This window comes from Staurois parvus, unplaced genomic scaffold (genome assembly GCF_062004578.1).
Source record: "Staurois parvus isolate SC_StPar_1 unplaced genomic scaffold, SC_StPar_1.0 ptg000578l, whole genome shotgun sequence".
NCBI classification, from domain to species: domain Eukaryota; kingdom Metazoa; phylum Chordata; class Amphibia; order Anura; family Ranidae; genus Staurois; species Staurois parvus.
The window spans coordinates 6,739,557-6,756,251 of NW_028318374.1; the positions used below are offsets into that span (position 1 = coordinate 6,739,557).

General features: G+C 44.0%; 1 protein-coding gene across 1 annotated transcript in view; it reads right to left on the reverse strand.

Annotated features, from left to right (window-relative positions):
- USP33 (ubiquitin specific peptidase 33) overlaps window positions 1-14,591 on the reverse strand; it is a 151,952-nt gene extending 137,361 nt beyond the window's left edge. Inside the window, exon 1 of the mRNA XM_089692189.1 lies at window positions 14,466-14,591. The gene's annotated coding sequence lies outside the window, so the exon portion shown is untranslated. The remainder of the gene's footprint in view (window positions 1-14,465) is intronic.
- Between the last annotated feature and the right edge of the window lie 2,104 nt (window positions 14,592-16,695).

Genomic DNA, 16,695 nt, shown 5'->3' on the forward strand with positions numbered 1-16,695 from the left:
AGAAAAACCACACAGGCGATCGAATACCACCGAAAGAAAGCTCAACTCATGGGAAAAAGGACGTACACTTCATTTGGGTGCAGTGTTGCATGACCGCGCAATTGTCAAAGTTACGCAGCACTGTAACACAAAAAAATGGCCTGGTCAGGAAGGGAGGGAAATCCTTTGGAGGGCAAGTGGTTAAAACAATGGAGTTTCCTGTGGTCTTTGAGAGGTTACTAACAGGTATGTTCTAGTAAACTGACACCAAACATCCAGTGGAAAAACAAGTAGAATCAGCAAAGCTGGCCAAAACAACCAATCACAATTTTCCTTTGAGCTTCAAAGTGATAGGAACATCCCTGCACTCTCTTTTGCATTAAAATCTTAAATCTCATTAATTTGTGAAGTCATTAACATAACCTGAACAAGCACTAATGGTGCAAGCGAGCGATCAATAAAGAAACCTAAGGAGCCATGGGGAAAGGGAGGGAATACAGCGAACACAGCAATTTATTATTAAAAAAGATGTAAACAGTACAAACCAGGGTGGATAAAAATCAATGATTTTTTTAAAAAATAAAAAAATAAAAAATCAGATTTTTTTTATTTAAATCGGATTTTTTTTTATTTAAAATCGGATTTTTTTGAATAAAATGCTTTTTGAGGAAAATATATTACCATCCAAAGGTTATTCCATCATGAAATAAAGATTCGTTTTTTAATTATGTAGAATAAGGCTGTATATGTTTAATTTTTTTGGTAAATAAATTCCATGAATCCATTCACAATGTCATGCTCTTCCAGAGGTTTCTGTAAGATTATTGGGCAGTTTCTCTGCCTACAAGATATTATCACAGATGTTCGGTTTACTTTTGCAGTTCTCAAAACTGAATCTGACTCAGCGGAGATCACATGCCTCTTCTTCACAGCAAAAATGTTATAACATGAACAGAGTTCAGAAAAAGACCTTCATCCTAACTTCTACAAACCTATGAATACAGAATCAACCCCTTCAGTGTGAAGTTTCAAGAAGTTCAGTGAATAGAAAAGAAACAATATTTTTCTGATTGTTTGGAGTGGAATAGATCTGCACAAGAAGAAAGTGAAACTAATGCAGGCCATAGATGGGTCGAAAATCGGCCGATTTTTCGGCCGAAAATAAAATCGGCCGATTTTCGGATCGTTAGTGGGCTATTTGTTTGGCCGTTTTTCGGTATTTTGGCCATTTTTTTAAAACAGGAAAGTTGGAAAAAAATCGGCCGATTTTGCCGATCGGCCGATTTTCGCGGCAATAATGGGCTAATCGGCCGATTTTTTACCGATAAAAAATCTGCGCATGAGCAGTGACCTGCAAGAGGAAGACAAAAAGAAGAAAAAGAAGAAGAGGAAGAAGAAGAGGATGAAGAAGAAGAAGAGGATGATGATGATGATGATGATGATGATGAAGAAGTAGAAGAAGAAGAGGATGATGATGATGAAGAAAAAGATGAAGAAGAAGCAGAAGAAGAGGATGATGAAGAAGTAGAAGAAGAAGAGGATGATGATGAAGTAGAAGAAGAGGATGATGATGAAGAAGTAGAAGAGGATGATGATGATGAAGAAGAGAAGAAGAAGAAGAGGATGATGATGAAGAAGAAGAAGAAGAAGAAGAGGATGATGATGATGAAGGAGAAGAAGAAGGATGAAAATAAGAGGAATTCCAGTCCAACAAAAACTGTCCCTGCAGAGAGCTCTGCTATTTCTTTGACAGTTCCTTGACATTTACAGCGGTTGCAACATTGTATCTATTTGTTTCCGAATAAAAACATCTGTATCCTAAATGGAAACAAATAGATACATTGTTGCAACTGCTGTAAATGTCAAGGAACTGTCAAAGAAATAGCAGAGCTCTCTGCAGGGACACTTTTTGCCGGCTGTAGACGGGATGAAAATCGGCCGATTTTTTTTACCATTGGTGGTAACGTCGGCCACTTGAACGACCGATTTTTTGTTTTTTTAAAAGAAAAATCGGCCGATTTTCGACCCATCTATGGCCTGCATAAGTGTGAGGAGGAAGGGGCTGACAGTCTAAGTTTCCTAAAATATATATATTTTGTTTAGCCAAATTAGTTATCAAACATGGATGTTTAAGCAAATCACATATGCTGGAATGTTATTGTTTCAGTTGAATAAATCTATTTAAATTGTTATTATTAAGGTAATGATTATTTTTCTCCTTCCTAAGTACAACAGAAAAGTTGTCCAAATATGAATGATTAACCTATTAAACTGGGGATAAAAAAAACTAATATGAAAAGTTATTATTCTAAAAATCTTCATCTACTTGCATATTAAAGTTATACCAGCAAGAATTAGTCTTTATGTAGAAAACTAGGATTTAAATCAAGCCTTACTGACTAGTGATTTAAATCAAATCCACCCTGGAACTAACACCTGTACCAATGTACATCCGCCATCCACCTGTCACTGTAAATGAATTCTGAAACTCAGCAAAAATCATGTCCAGTCCACAGTAACCCATAGGCATAATCTGCCTGCTGATTGGTTCAGAAGATATTAACCAGCTGTGGACCGCCCACTGCCTTTTCTACTGCAGGCGGACATGTACATGTGATCCAGCATTTCCGGGTAGGGGGTACTTGCACCCGCTGCCCCATCTGTGCTGTCATTCGGCACAGCACAAGTTGATCAGCAGGTCCAGACCAATGATTTATGGATAGAACTTGTTGTTCGAATCACAGTACAGAGCCCTGTGTTTACTAACAACACAGGGCTCTGTGCACTGAGCAATTTTTTTCTCCCTGCAAAGCATCTCTTAGCCTGGGTTCACATACATGCGGTGCGGTATATCGCATGTGATTCGCAGAGGAACCGCACCGCATTGCTGTGCAAATCACATGCGATTTGTGTGCGGTGCGATTGGAGCCACACATTTTGTATGGCTCTATTCGCACCGCACCCGCGGCAATACCGTGCAGGACCCTTTTTTTTAGGTCCGAACTAGAATCGGATTGCGTGGGTATTCACACCTATGCGATCCGATTCTGCACATCGTACCGCGTTTTGCGGACTGCTTTCGGGATGTTGTTAACATACACACCCGCAGCGGTTCGCATGACCGGGGGGAGATTCTGAATTCGCACTGAAAACGCTGTGAATTCCGGAGGGCTTAGTAAAAGCAGCACACTATTACACATAGGTGTACTTTTATCAAGCAGTGGTAAGTGACCACTGCTATGTTCTCAGGCATTCTCAGAGGAGACGGCACTACTCTGAGTGCCTGTTTATGAAGCGGTGTAGATCGCTTCTCCTGATGAGGAAAGAAGCGATCTAATAACTTCAGGATCACTGCTGATCTCAGTTTGGTAAACAGACACCATAGTTAGGCACACAGTTAACCCTTTGATTACCCCCAGATGTTAACCCATTCCCAGCCAGTGTCATTAGTACAGTGCAACACAACAAACACTTTACTTCTGCGCTAGGAAAGGACTCAGTAGACCCAATAGGAATGTTCTGGAATTTTCTGGAATATGCACTGCTTGCTGCCCTCAACAGACCGGGGTGGTCCGAATACACTGGATACAAATGGAGAAACAGAAAAAAGGGTGCACCGACCTAGTGCATTATCATTTAAAATAATTTATTAAAGAAACAAAAATAGGTATCATACTCACAATGGACAAAATAACACAGGCATGTCAAACTGAACAAGGTGTATGATCCAAACAACATCTGAGTCCATACGATGGAACCCTGGATGATCAACTGGCTAACGCGTTTCGAGGACACAACCTCTTCCTCAGAGCCAACACTCTTGTTTGTTTGGATCATACATCTTGTTCAGTTTGACATGCCTGTGTTATTATGTCCATTGTGAGTATGATACCTATTTTTGTTTCTTTAATAAATTATTTTAAATGATAATGCACTAGGTCGGTGCGCCCCTTTTTCTGTTTCTCCATTTGTATCATTAGTACAGTGACAGTGTATAGTATTATCAATGACCAGTTTATTAGTGTCACTGATGATGTCAGTTAGTATCAGATTGCCCGCCGCACTATCACAGTTACACTATAAGTCACTGATCACTACCATTACTAGTATAAAAATAAATACAAATTATAGTATATATCCTATAGTTTGTAAATGCTATAACTTTCCCACAAATCAATAAATATACACTTAATGGAATTTTATTTTATACCAAAGACGTAGCAGTATAAATTTTGTCCTAAATTTATGAAGAAAGTTGATTATTTATTATTGGAATTTTTTTTATTGCAGAAAGTATTTCAAAATATCAAAATATTTGTTCATTTATGTAATACAAAATTAAAAACCCAGTGGTGCTCAAATACAACCAAAAGAAAACTATAATAGTATGAAAAAAAATGATATAAATTTAATTTGGGTACAGTGTTGCATGACCATGCAATTGCCAGATAAATTAGTGCAGTGCTGAATAGCAAAAAAATGCCTTGGTCATGAATGGGTTAAAACCTTCCGGATCAGAAGTGGTTAAAGTACAACTAAGGGTGGCCATACATGAAAGTGGGCTGGTTCAGTAGGGACCAGCTGAATTTCGATCTGTGAATAGGCAGGTTGGTTGTACACAAGTTGATCTATCGATCGACTCATGCACAACCAGCCTGTCGTGTTTTTTCCCAAATAATTAGCGCCGCTGGCTATAGCTGACAGCACTGATCATTGTATTCTGATGGCAGGGAAGGCTCAAAGAACAAAATAGCACAGTGGGAGGGATTCCCCTTTCCAAATGAAATGTGTGGATGGGTAAATCGGATCTTTTTTTTTGGTCAACCTGCTGGTTGAATTAAAAAACACTACAGTACATAGATCACCCAGAGGGGACTTTTTTTTTCTTCAGCAAAAGTTGAGTTACTCTTTACATAAGAAAAAGACTTTCCATGCTCAACCCTGGTGAATCCGGGGGACGATTTAGCCACTGTGCCACTGTGCTGCTACAATATGCATTTTTGTGGCGTTGCAATAAATGTAACGCAACACATGATGTGTGTAACAGAAACGACCCCAGACTGCACTTGGTACTTCCATTACACTACCGCTTCCCTGTCTGAACACTGACCACGGACACCACAGCAGACCATACAAGACTAGACGACACCAGTCTTGAAGTAAAACCAGAAAATAGACTCCTTTATTTTAACACAGATACAAGATATATACATTCAAGGGAACAACCCCCCTCCCTGCATAATGACACAGGGCGGGGCAATCTACATTTATTAACAAGAGACACACCAACAGACAGTCCCATCAGGAGGGAGGGCTGCTGGAGACACCCCCCACCAAGCCAATACAGATAAACACATACATCCCATAATAGTTTGCTCCCAAGCAAGACACACAATAGAACAATGGGATGCAACCACATGGCATTACACAATCAACAACCCCCCACCCCAATATTAGGACAGATCACCCTGTACCCCATAACAGGCACAGGGTGACTTACACATAAGAGGGATATGGGGAGCCGAGATAGGGGTCTCCCCACCTCTCCAGAGTGATCTGTGTTCCATGGGCCCCCCACCCAAAGTGACTCCCGTCACAATGTGTTTTTGATGCATTTTTGCTGCTATTGCATTTTCCCTATTTCACTTCCCACTATTCAATTTTCATGCCATTTCCAATGCGACTATGCATTAACGCGTTTCAACCAGAAAAGGCCTTAGCCACAGCATATGGAGTTACTGTCTAATTTATATCAGAGTGCTATCGTGTATATCAAGGAAAGGGGGAGGGGGGCTTCTGCCCAGTAAAGTGTATTTATACCCATTCTATGTTTCAGCAAGCAAGAAATAATTGCAAAAAAAATCTGTGCAATGGTGCCCACACACATTATAATCCAGCTAGAACGCTTCCTCTTTTGATCACATTTTTGCATCTGAACATTCAGGGAAGGCAGCAAGCGGCGATGTTTTCCATCTTTGCCTTCTGTTCACTTTAAAAGGAATCCTCAGTCGAGGTGGAAAATGTCTTGGTTTATCCAAATGTATTGTTAAAGTCCAATGATAGGATAGAATTACACCCCTCCCAATCCCCTCTGATTGCTGGGTTAAAAAAACGAAAAGATATTCAGTGGTGGGTTCTTCTCCTATCGGTTTCCTTCTTCAGAGATCCTTCTTTCCCAGGTGTCTCTGTCTCCGGCTGCATAATGTGTAAAATTTCCATTGGACCAGCAGAGGGATCCGCTTAGGATCCAGAAGAGGACTGACATCATACCGAGAGGAGTGAAGGGGACCGGTTGGTGTGTGGTGCTGGATTAGTGGTCCCTGCAGGCAGTAATGGCGTCGGCAAGGCCCCTGGATGTGGGGAATCCTGTAGGTCAAACTGGCTGCACCAGGTAACACCTGGCAGGATTTAAAGCACAACTCCGGGCATCTAAAGCCCAACTCCGGGCAAATTCTACTTTTTTTTACCCATCCCTCCCTCCTTGTTAGGGATCCGGGTATGACCAGAAATGTGTGGACTGACACAGGGGAGTAGCAGGCTTCAGGAACACAGGCGTAGTCAGGGCTGGAGAGGTGGAATGGTCAGGCGGGCCGTAAGGTACTGTCAGGCACCGCCTGGCGGGATCTCTAGTGACCCACAGAACAGGATTCCCCAGGGCGCAGAGTCTAAGCCCCAGTCTGCCTTTTCACCAGAGCCCCAGATGGTGGGGATGGACTTGGCGCAGGACTGAGACCAGGTCGTGGCCCCTGAGTGCACCCAACTGTGGTAGAGGGGTCCGCCGAGGGTATGTACTGGGGGAAAGCCTGATGTGAAGGGGCTGGCAGGTTTGGACCGTAGTGACTGGATCTGTGCGGGATGGATGGATCGTCTGGGTAGCGTCAGGCGTAGTCAGGCAGGCCAGGTCAGCAACGTGCGGTCAGTGAGGTACCGGAGGATCAGTCAGAGAATAGTCAGGGTCACAAGCCGGGTTCAGTAACTCACGGGCAGCGCGGTACAGAGGATCATGCAGAAGGATGGTCAGGCAAACCAGGGGTTCAACAGGAGATGGTCAGCAGAGGTCGGGATCAAAGCAGGGTCAGCAACTAGGCAGGAACACAGGATACCAGGTACAGGGGCTCATGGGAAACATTCACCAAGGCACTGATCACAGGCCTGGTCCTGCCTAAATACACCTACTGCAATCAGCTTCAGCTGATGGCTGACTGCAGGAGTGAGCTTCTGGTTGCTGAGAGCACCCGCTGGCCAGCCCTGGTACTGCAGCTCACACGGCAGGTGAGTCCCACCACCAGTGGTGAATCCATTCCTGACACTCCTGCTTCCCCTTAAAAAAAAAGAATTCCAAGTATGGATATTTTTACATTGTTACATGGGTCCAGCTTGGCCAATGTAACTATACATTTATCATACCTGTAGGATCCCTTTAGAAGCTGGCAATCAGTGTACTAGGCACCGCTACTCCAGTGATCTCCACTAGTTTCTGAGTCCTGTGCCCAGTGGTTAGCCGCTCTGCATGGGCACCCTTTACAGATACCACCCCAACCTATACCCAGCCTTTGCAGTACAGTGTACATGAAAAAAAGACCAGTAGGCTGGCTGGAAAGTGTGCTGGGAAATTTGTTTGTGACATCTGTTGCCCTTCCATGTCCACTTGATGCTGCAATGGCTAGTTATAGATTGGAGTGGTTGCTACTTTTTTGTATAGTTGGTTGAATTGGGCGCAGGATGCACTAGATGCCTTCAGCTGCCATTATGCTCTTGCTAGCCATCACATGACACTGTGCCTTTAAGGAGGAGTGGGCTCCCTCCTGGCATACCTGCCCCCAATCTATCCATTGCTATATATGCTCTTTCTAAGGAGCTGTTGAAATTTATAGAGTTAGGGCAGCAGTATACAGAGGAGCCTTGACGTGGGCACTGCAGCTTATGCATATATTTGCAAACGCTTGCAAACAAAACCTCTGTTTTAAGGTGACCTGCTGGACAGAGTCAATTTAGTGGTTTTGTAGGCTGGCTGGTAAGTATGCTGGGAAATCTTTTGTTTGCGCCCTTCAGAGATCACTGTTCATTTTCACAGTGAACGTCCCGCTCTCCACCTCATCAAATCAGAGAATACTTTATATTCGCTGAGAAAATGCAAAGCAAAGTCTGAATGGTGGCCATGCCCAACAAGTGACCTCCTATGTTCATATTGTTGCAAGGCAGTCAGTTTACACCAGACCTAGAAGCTAATGGAGATCACTGTAATAGCAGTGCCTAATACACAGATTTCCAGCTTCTAGAGAGATTCCATAGGTATGGTGTAAGCATACGAGGTGGCATCAAAAAGTTTTGAGACTAGTAACATACCAACAGACGGCAGCACAAGGCTGCATGCACAGTCACAGGGAGCACCGACTTTCATAAGTCAGTTTGCAGTTAAAATAGAGCACTATGGCTAAACAAGAAAAATGACCTGGTCATGAAGGGGGTAAAATCTTCCGAAGCTCAAGTGGTTAAAGGGAGGCGGGGAGGTGGCTTTGAATATATTGCATTTTCATATATCAATAAATCAGTGATCATAATGCACATTTGTCAAGTGGTTGTTCTTTGAATGCATGCGGGGGGAACTGATTTGTATTCTTTTGATCAAGTAAAAAAAAATTGAGTCGTGGCAGCAATGAATGAAACTTACATCAAAAAGGTTTAATCAGGGCAGGATTCCAACTTGGTTTATGAAAGTGCAAGCAACGTTGTGCATGTTTACCAGATAATAATGGCACTCTTTTTCTTGGGGGAAAAAAGACTGCCCTTTCTCCCCCCACACTTCCTCTAAACGAGTGACAACTGTGACTTTGCATGCACTGAAGGAAGCAGCAGTGTTGTCACCCTTCTATCGGAATCATTAGTGGACATACCTACGCCTCGAGCAATAGCTCAAGTCAAGCATATCATGTTATTGGATAACTTTTGCAACACCACCCAATCCGTCAGATCCATGTTCCCACTGCCCCTCCTTCCCACCCATTTACTCAACCGGGGAAAAAGGAAGCAGGGGCAAGGGAGCCATGCCGTGGTCGGGGAGAAAGGAGAGAAAAAAAAAAAAAACATCTCTCCCTCCAGACCCCCTCCATCTCTTCTTCCTAGATCCCCGCTGCCACATTCCTGCCTCCTGCCCTCCACTCTCTTTAGGCCCCTCTGACCATCCTTCAAGGTCCATTTTCTGTAAGTCTAATTTCTCGCAAAAGTCATTAAAATCTTCTGGGAACCTCAGCCGTGACGATTTTCCATCTTTCCATCTGATTAAACATGCTGGAAAGCCCCAGTTATATCGAACTTTTTTCTCTCTCATATGGTCCAGCAATGGTTTCAAAGATCTTCTTCTAGCCAGTGTTTCTTGGGCAACATCCACGAAAATATGCAAATTTGTTTCCTCATACTTTATTTCAGTAGTCACGCAACCCTTTCCATATTCTCGCTCTATCTCCGAAGTGATGGAATCGAACTATCACATCTCTGGGGCTTTCCACCGGTACTCCTTTTGGTCCTTCTAATCCTGTGTACTCTCTCAATTTTACATTTTTCTGTCCCTGATCTACCCATGACTGGATTCCACACTCTATTTTCTCCTGTAGGTCCTCTTCCTGTCCCGCTTCTTCTGGTAAACCCCTAATCCCTAAATGATTTTTTCTTTTGCGATTCTCCTGGTCTTCTACTATAGATGAAAGCATTCTCTGTTCTCTACGCATCACCTCCACCTGCATTTCTAACATGTTAATTATTTGCATGTATCCCTCCATTCTTCCCTCTACATCTTCAATTTGGGTTAATATCTGACCCAGGTCATTGTGTAATGTCCCAATCTCCTTTTTCATGGACATCTCTAGTTTTGTGAACATTTCCGCCATTTTGATTTTTGTAAGTGGTTGTGACATGGGTCCTTGCGGTTCCATATTCCCGTGTTCTATTACACTTTCTGAGTTTGCACATTCTTTATTCTGGTTCTCATCCAGTGTCCCGAGTGAAAGTCTGGATTGGTCTCCCTCAAATTTCTTAAGTCCTTCATGCTGATTTTCCCAGGTTTGGGTCTCTGGGCTTCTCGCTTGCGGGGGCATGTATTTTCTTATTGTGCTTGCATTTGATTGGGGAGGGGGGGTTTTAGCCCCCCCCCCCCTTAATCGGTCTATTCTTCATTTCAAAAAGGATTTACAATTAGATTTCCTCTGTTCCCAAAAAAATACTGACCCCAAGATAGCCCTCTTTTCTTCCGCTAGAAACCCAAATGTCTCTTCTTATCTTGTTTATATATAGAAGTAGACCCATGGACCCCCAAGACCCCCAAGGACCCTCCAATAGTGGTCTTCTCTTTCCACACAATAGTCCCAACAGACAGTTTTTACTGCAAATACAATAGTTCTTTTAAAGATTTTTACCGCTGCCTGCGGCAACTCCACCACCTTTCGTGCCGCAGGTACTCTACTACTCCGGCCCTTATCGCTCCTTATGTTTGGTCTGACCTTCCAGCCTGAATTCCTGGAAGGAAGGTCCCCACTGATCAGGGGTCCTGGGGTGTCTCCGAATGCTAGAAGTGACCTAGGGGTCTCCCTTTATGTACCGTCACCTCCTTCGCCTCGGTCTCCTTCAGCTCCCCCGCAGCATCCGGGGCTTCAGTCTCACGGACACTCCCGGCGTCCTTCCATCGCTCGGATGTTGATGCCTCGAATCTCCACTCCACACCGCTTCCAGCTCCCCAGCTTGCAGGTGGACAACTGAAACACACCGCCCAGGACCATTCACTGTTACCAGCCCCCAAGGGGGAATGGAGTCACTGAACGATCGGCACAGAGGTCGCAACACAGGCGGCACGGGCAGGGCCCAGGTAGGCTCTAAGACTCACCTCTCGTGAAGCTCATGATGGGCGCCCAGAGCTCCTGCGCTATGCTGCCTCGCAGTGCCATGCTCCGGCCCCTGCCTTCTAACCCCTTCTAAGGACTCTGCAGACACCCAGAAACAATACCTTGTGATACTTGGCAAAATCACTTCAGCGACACATAAAACAAAGCAAATCAATTCACAGCAAATAACACAGCACGTCTGCACACTCCAAGGCTCCGGTATAACACGTGTCCTCACTAGAACATTTCCTATTGTCCGCAGCAACCACCGAGACCCCAGATTGTGTCCCCAGCCCGGCGCTGCAGGAGCGGCTGCAATGGGCAACAAGAAATCCTCTTGGTAGCATGATTTCCATATATAACCCCCGTGGCCTGTATTGGGTATGGTGTAACATATGGATGAATACAGAAGACACATACATTATGTATAGGTATCATCAATGTAAATCCTACTGTACAACCAATTCAGTATACAGGGAGGCCGGCACACCATGTCATTGGCACAGAGTTCAGGTGGACCCACACATATCGATACAATCATACATTCATTGTAGCTAAAATGATCAAATTTAATTAAAATAAATAAAAATCAAAGACTCGTTCATTGATAGGTTTGGTGAGCTTTACGCATTAATGTGATTGGCCATGACAGAACTGGTTGATCGCGCCTGATCCATCAAACAAACATCTGCAAATATCTGGGGGAAATGATCGTAATTCACATACATCAAATGATTGTTTTACATAAATCACTTGCATTGATCGCTGTTAGAACTCCTTCACAGCCAGTCCATTAATCAGTGCTGACACAGAAAACTATTCTTCTCTCTGTTCTCTGCTCACACCATACATGTGGTTGGGGTGTGTTACCGAAAAACGTTGCATGTCTGTATTTCTTCACAACGCAGCGCAAGGAAAAACTACTAACCAGTCAATGCACCACACTGCAATTAGAGGGGAACTAAACCCTCCTATCCTTTACAGCCAAGGAAGCTGCCATCTTGGCATCTGTTTGATCTTCAGTTGCCATGGTGCTACACATGTGGTCAGTTGCCGTGACACCAGCCATTTGATGGTTTGACAGTTTGGTTGAGAGCACAAGTCATTGTGACAGTTAGCATTTGCAGCATGCCGAGTGTGACTGCTTTGGGAAATGCACCCTTTGTATACAGACCATGCTGATCAATCACAGATCACTACATGAATGACCACCTTCACCTGCACTGCGGGAATCACAGGAGCACCACCCTACACATCTCTATACAGCTGGCTACAGCAAGACTGAGGGCACAGTCCTTTAATTATAGAGAATGTAATACAGAAGAGAACACACACATAATATATATATATATATATATAGTAATATAAAAGATATAAATATATTGAAAGTACTATAGAAAATATACTATATATACACTGCAATTTAAAAGACACTAGAAGCATATGGAGTGTAATATAAAAGATACAACTATATAGAGTGTAATATAGAAGATATAATATATAGAGTGTAATATAAAAGATACAACTATATAGAATGTAATATAGAAGATACAACTATATAGAATGTAATATAGAAGATACAACTATATAGAGTGTAATATAGAAGATATAACTATATAGAGTGTAATATAGAAGATATAACTATATAGAGTGTAATATAGAAGATATAATATATAGAGTGTAATATAAAAGATACAACTATATAGAATGTAATATAGAAGATATAATATATAGAGTGTAATATAGAAGATATAATATATAGAGTGTAATATAGAAGATATAATATATAGAGTGTAATATAAAAGATATAATATATAGAGTGTAATATAAAAGATACAACTATATAGAATGTAATATAGAAGATATAATATATAGAGTGTAATATAGAAGATATAATATATAGAGTGTAATATAGAAGATATAATATATAGAGTGTAATATAGAAGATATAACTATATAAAATGTAATATAGAAGATATAATATATAGAGTGTAATATAGAAGATATAATATATAGAATGTAATATAGAAGATATAATATATATGCTTTGTGATACTGAAGGTACGATAGATATATAAAAGATTCTTTGTAATGTAATATCAAATATATAATAATAGATATACTGAATGCAATATAGAAGATATACTATTATACTAAGGAGTTTAAAAGACTCTATAAGTATACTACAAGTATATAGAATGTAAAATAGATTATGTAAGTTTATAGAAAGTAATATAGAAGGTGAGGAGTGTGCATACAATGTAACACAGCGGAGGTGAGAACGTGTATACAATGTAACACAGCGGAGGCGAGGAGCGTGTATACAATGTAACACAGCGGAGGCGAGGAGCGTGTATACAATGTAACACAGGGCAGGCGAGGAGCGTGTACACAATGTAACACAGGGCAGGCGAGGAGCGTGTACACAATGTAACACAGTGCAGGCGAGGAGCATGTATACAATGTAACACAGAGGAGGTGAGGAGCGTGTACACAATGTAACACGGCGGAGGCGAGGATCATGTATACAATGTAACACGGCGGAGGCGAGGAGCGTGTATACAATGTAACACGGCGGAGGCGAGGATCGTGTATACAATGTAACACGGCGGAGGCGAGGATCGTGTATACAATGTAACACGGCGGAGGCGAGGATCGTGTATACAATGTAACACGGTGGAGGCGAGGAGCGTGTATACAATGTAACACGGCGGAGGCGAGGATCGTGTATACAATGTAACACGGCGGAGGCGAGGATCGTGTATACAATGTAACACGGTGGAGGTGAGGAGCGTGTATACAATGTAACACGGCGGAGGCGAGGAGTGTGTATACAATGTAACACGGCGGAGGCGAGGAGCGTGTATACAATGTAACACGGCGGAGGCGAGGAGTGTGTATACAATGTAACACGGTGGAGGCGAGGAGCGTGTATACAATGTAACACAGTGGAGGCAAGGAGCGTGTATACAATGTAACACAGTGGAGGCGAGGAGTGTGTATACAATGTAACACAGTGGAGGCGAGGAGCGTGTATACAATGTAACACGGCGGAGGCGAGGAGTGTGTATACAATGTAACAAGGCGGAGGCGAGGAGTGTGTATACAATGTAACACGGCGGAGGTGAGGAGTGTGTATACAATGTAACACGGCGGAGGTGAGGAGTGTGTATACAATGTAACATGGCGGAGGCAAGGAGTGTGTATACAATGTAACACGGCGGAGGCGAGGAGTGTGTATACAATGTAACACAGTGGAGGCGAGGAGTGTGTATACAATGTAACACAGTGGAGGCGAGGAGTGTGTATACAATGTAACACGGCGGAGGTGAGGAGTATGGATCAGAGTGTAGTAGAGAAGACAATGTACAGACATGTAGGTGTATATATCTATCATACAATCCAGGATCCCCCCATAGATGAGGACATGGTCCTGCAGCCCCCTGATGATGATGGCGAAGATGAAGGCGGTGAGGATGATAAAGGCGGTGAGGAGGAGGATAATGATGATGGGGATGATGTAGTCTAGCAGTGCGGTGACAGAACACACAGCTGTGTACGGAGGAAGGGGGTGGGGTGAGTCATGTATTGGGGTGTACAGGGGGTGGCGCTGACCTGGTGTGCGGTCCTCAGTGGTTGCCCCCGGTGTTCGGTGGGTGAGTCCCCCGGCCCGGGCCTGTGTGCGGTGTGTGGCCCCGGGGCCCGGCTCTCAGGCTCCCCGGACTAGCTGTGTGCAGAGCTCTGTGCGCCTCGGCTTCCGGTGTCATGGGCTGGGCCGGGACAGAGCGCCACCTGCTGCCCAACACAGGGAACGGCACCCGGCCAGCACAGGCAGCGGCGGAACTCCCGGCAGGCAGACGCCCCGGTGTGCACACCGATCATTGGTGTCACTGCACAAGGCGGCCACAATGCACTTGTCATGTGTTGCTTCAAAATGAATAGCAACACAATGCATGTATCCTGCGCTGATGTGCGTTGTGGTGATGCCCATGTTGCCACAGTGCAGAGACATTAAGGGGGGTTATAACCCCTGTCAGGTTTATTTACCATCAATGTCCCATTGGGGAGATTTCCCTTCTTTTCCTGTCCCATAGCTAAAACAGGAAGTGAGAGCAAATCCCTCAAAGTGAGGGAATCCCTAGTTGTCACCAGATCTAGTGTCCCCATTGGAAGACTCCCCCTCCACTAGTGTTCTGAAGTCAACCCAAAATTTGGGACTTTCTTTCACTTTCCGTGATAACCGTAAACTGAACCCACACAGGATGAATCTCCCTATTGGCCCGAAAACCTTTAAATACATCAAGGGGGTGAATAAGGTTCAGGAGGGCAGGATTTTCCACATGAAACCAAAATGAAGAACACGGGGACAGGACCTGAAACTAACTGGAGGAAAGTTCAAAACTAAACTCAGAAAGTACTATTATACTGAAAGAGTGGTTGATGCTTGGAATAAACTTCCAGCGGAAGTAGTGAGCCAGACAACAGAAAATAGCTTCAAACATGCTGGAGACAAGCATAGATCTATACTCTGACCAAAAGGGTTCCCCCCCTAAAAAATAAACAAACAAAAAACACCCCACCCCCCCAAAAGAGAAAAGACTTAATGGACCACTCGGTCTTTTTTTGCTGTCCCTTTTCAACGAGGACTGACTTGCCTCTCAGAATGCTGCTGAGATCATGAGCCAGCCGTTCCTGCCCCCTCCCCAGTCTGGTGCTCCAGTGAGCACTGGAGGGGCAGAACAGAGAGCCGGTGACTGACAGTCACTGGTCTGTGCTCAGAGCGGACCCGAGAACTGAGCGATCAGTGGTTTTTGATTTCTCAGTTCCAGGTGTAGAGCGGGCAGGGGTCAGCTGAAGCATTGGATCGATGCTGCAACCATCTAGGTGAATATGAATGTTTGTGGTTTTAATTTTCCTGCATTTCTCTTTGAAGTTTAGGTGTAATCATTTTTACATAGTTACATTGGTTCAGCTTGGACTGGTGTATGTGCCATACCTGTGGGATTCCAGTGGAAGCTGGAAGTCACTGAAGTGGGCATCACTAATATAGTGATCTCCATTAGTTTCCAATGAGCTCCTGGGTGGCCTCGGTGCCCCCATGAATCCCAATTTAGTCTATACTTGTGTTCCTGTTCCAGCCGCCCCTCATCCTGTCAGCTGGACAGAATATGATGTGAAAATTACCCTAAGGCAGGGGCAGACTGACCATTTGAAAACTCGGGCACTGCCTGAGGGCCCAGAGTCAGTAGGGGCCCTATGAGATGCCCCTGATACCTTTTTCATAGGCTTTTTGGAGTTTGGGCAAGGACACAGGGGCCCCATGATCACACATTAAGGCGGTTTTCGGCTTGAAGCTCAGAATGCTCAACAAGGAAAATCCCATTAATTTCAATGGCCCCTGTTTACAATTGAGCGTTTTGTCACTTGTAGCCAGGGCTGGTGCTACTACTAGGGGAACTAGGCAGCCACCTAGGGCGCAGCCACAGCTGTTGGTTTCTCTACTCTCCACCATGTCCAGATCTACGGGAGTGCTAGGGTGGGCTGCACTCTCCAGATTTCGGTTGCACTCTTTCCATGGGCGCTGTGCCTGGCCGCTAATTGCTAAAAGGCAAGGGGTGGATTTGGTTAAGGTGGGAGGATTTTATTCTGGGAAGGGTAATTTGGAGGAGTTTTAGAAAGAGGAGGGATTTGGGGGAATTGAAGAAAGAGGATTGGTGCTGGGAGGGGGGGTTTGTTCTAGAAGAGGGGATGGGAGGGATTTGGAGGGGCATTTGTGATAAGAGGGGATTTGGGGGGGCATTCGTGATAGGAGTGGAGATGGGGGGAGGGATTTGTGCTAGGAAAA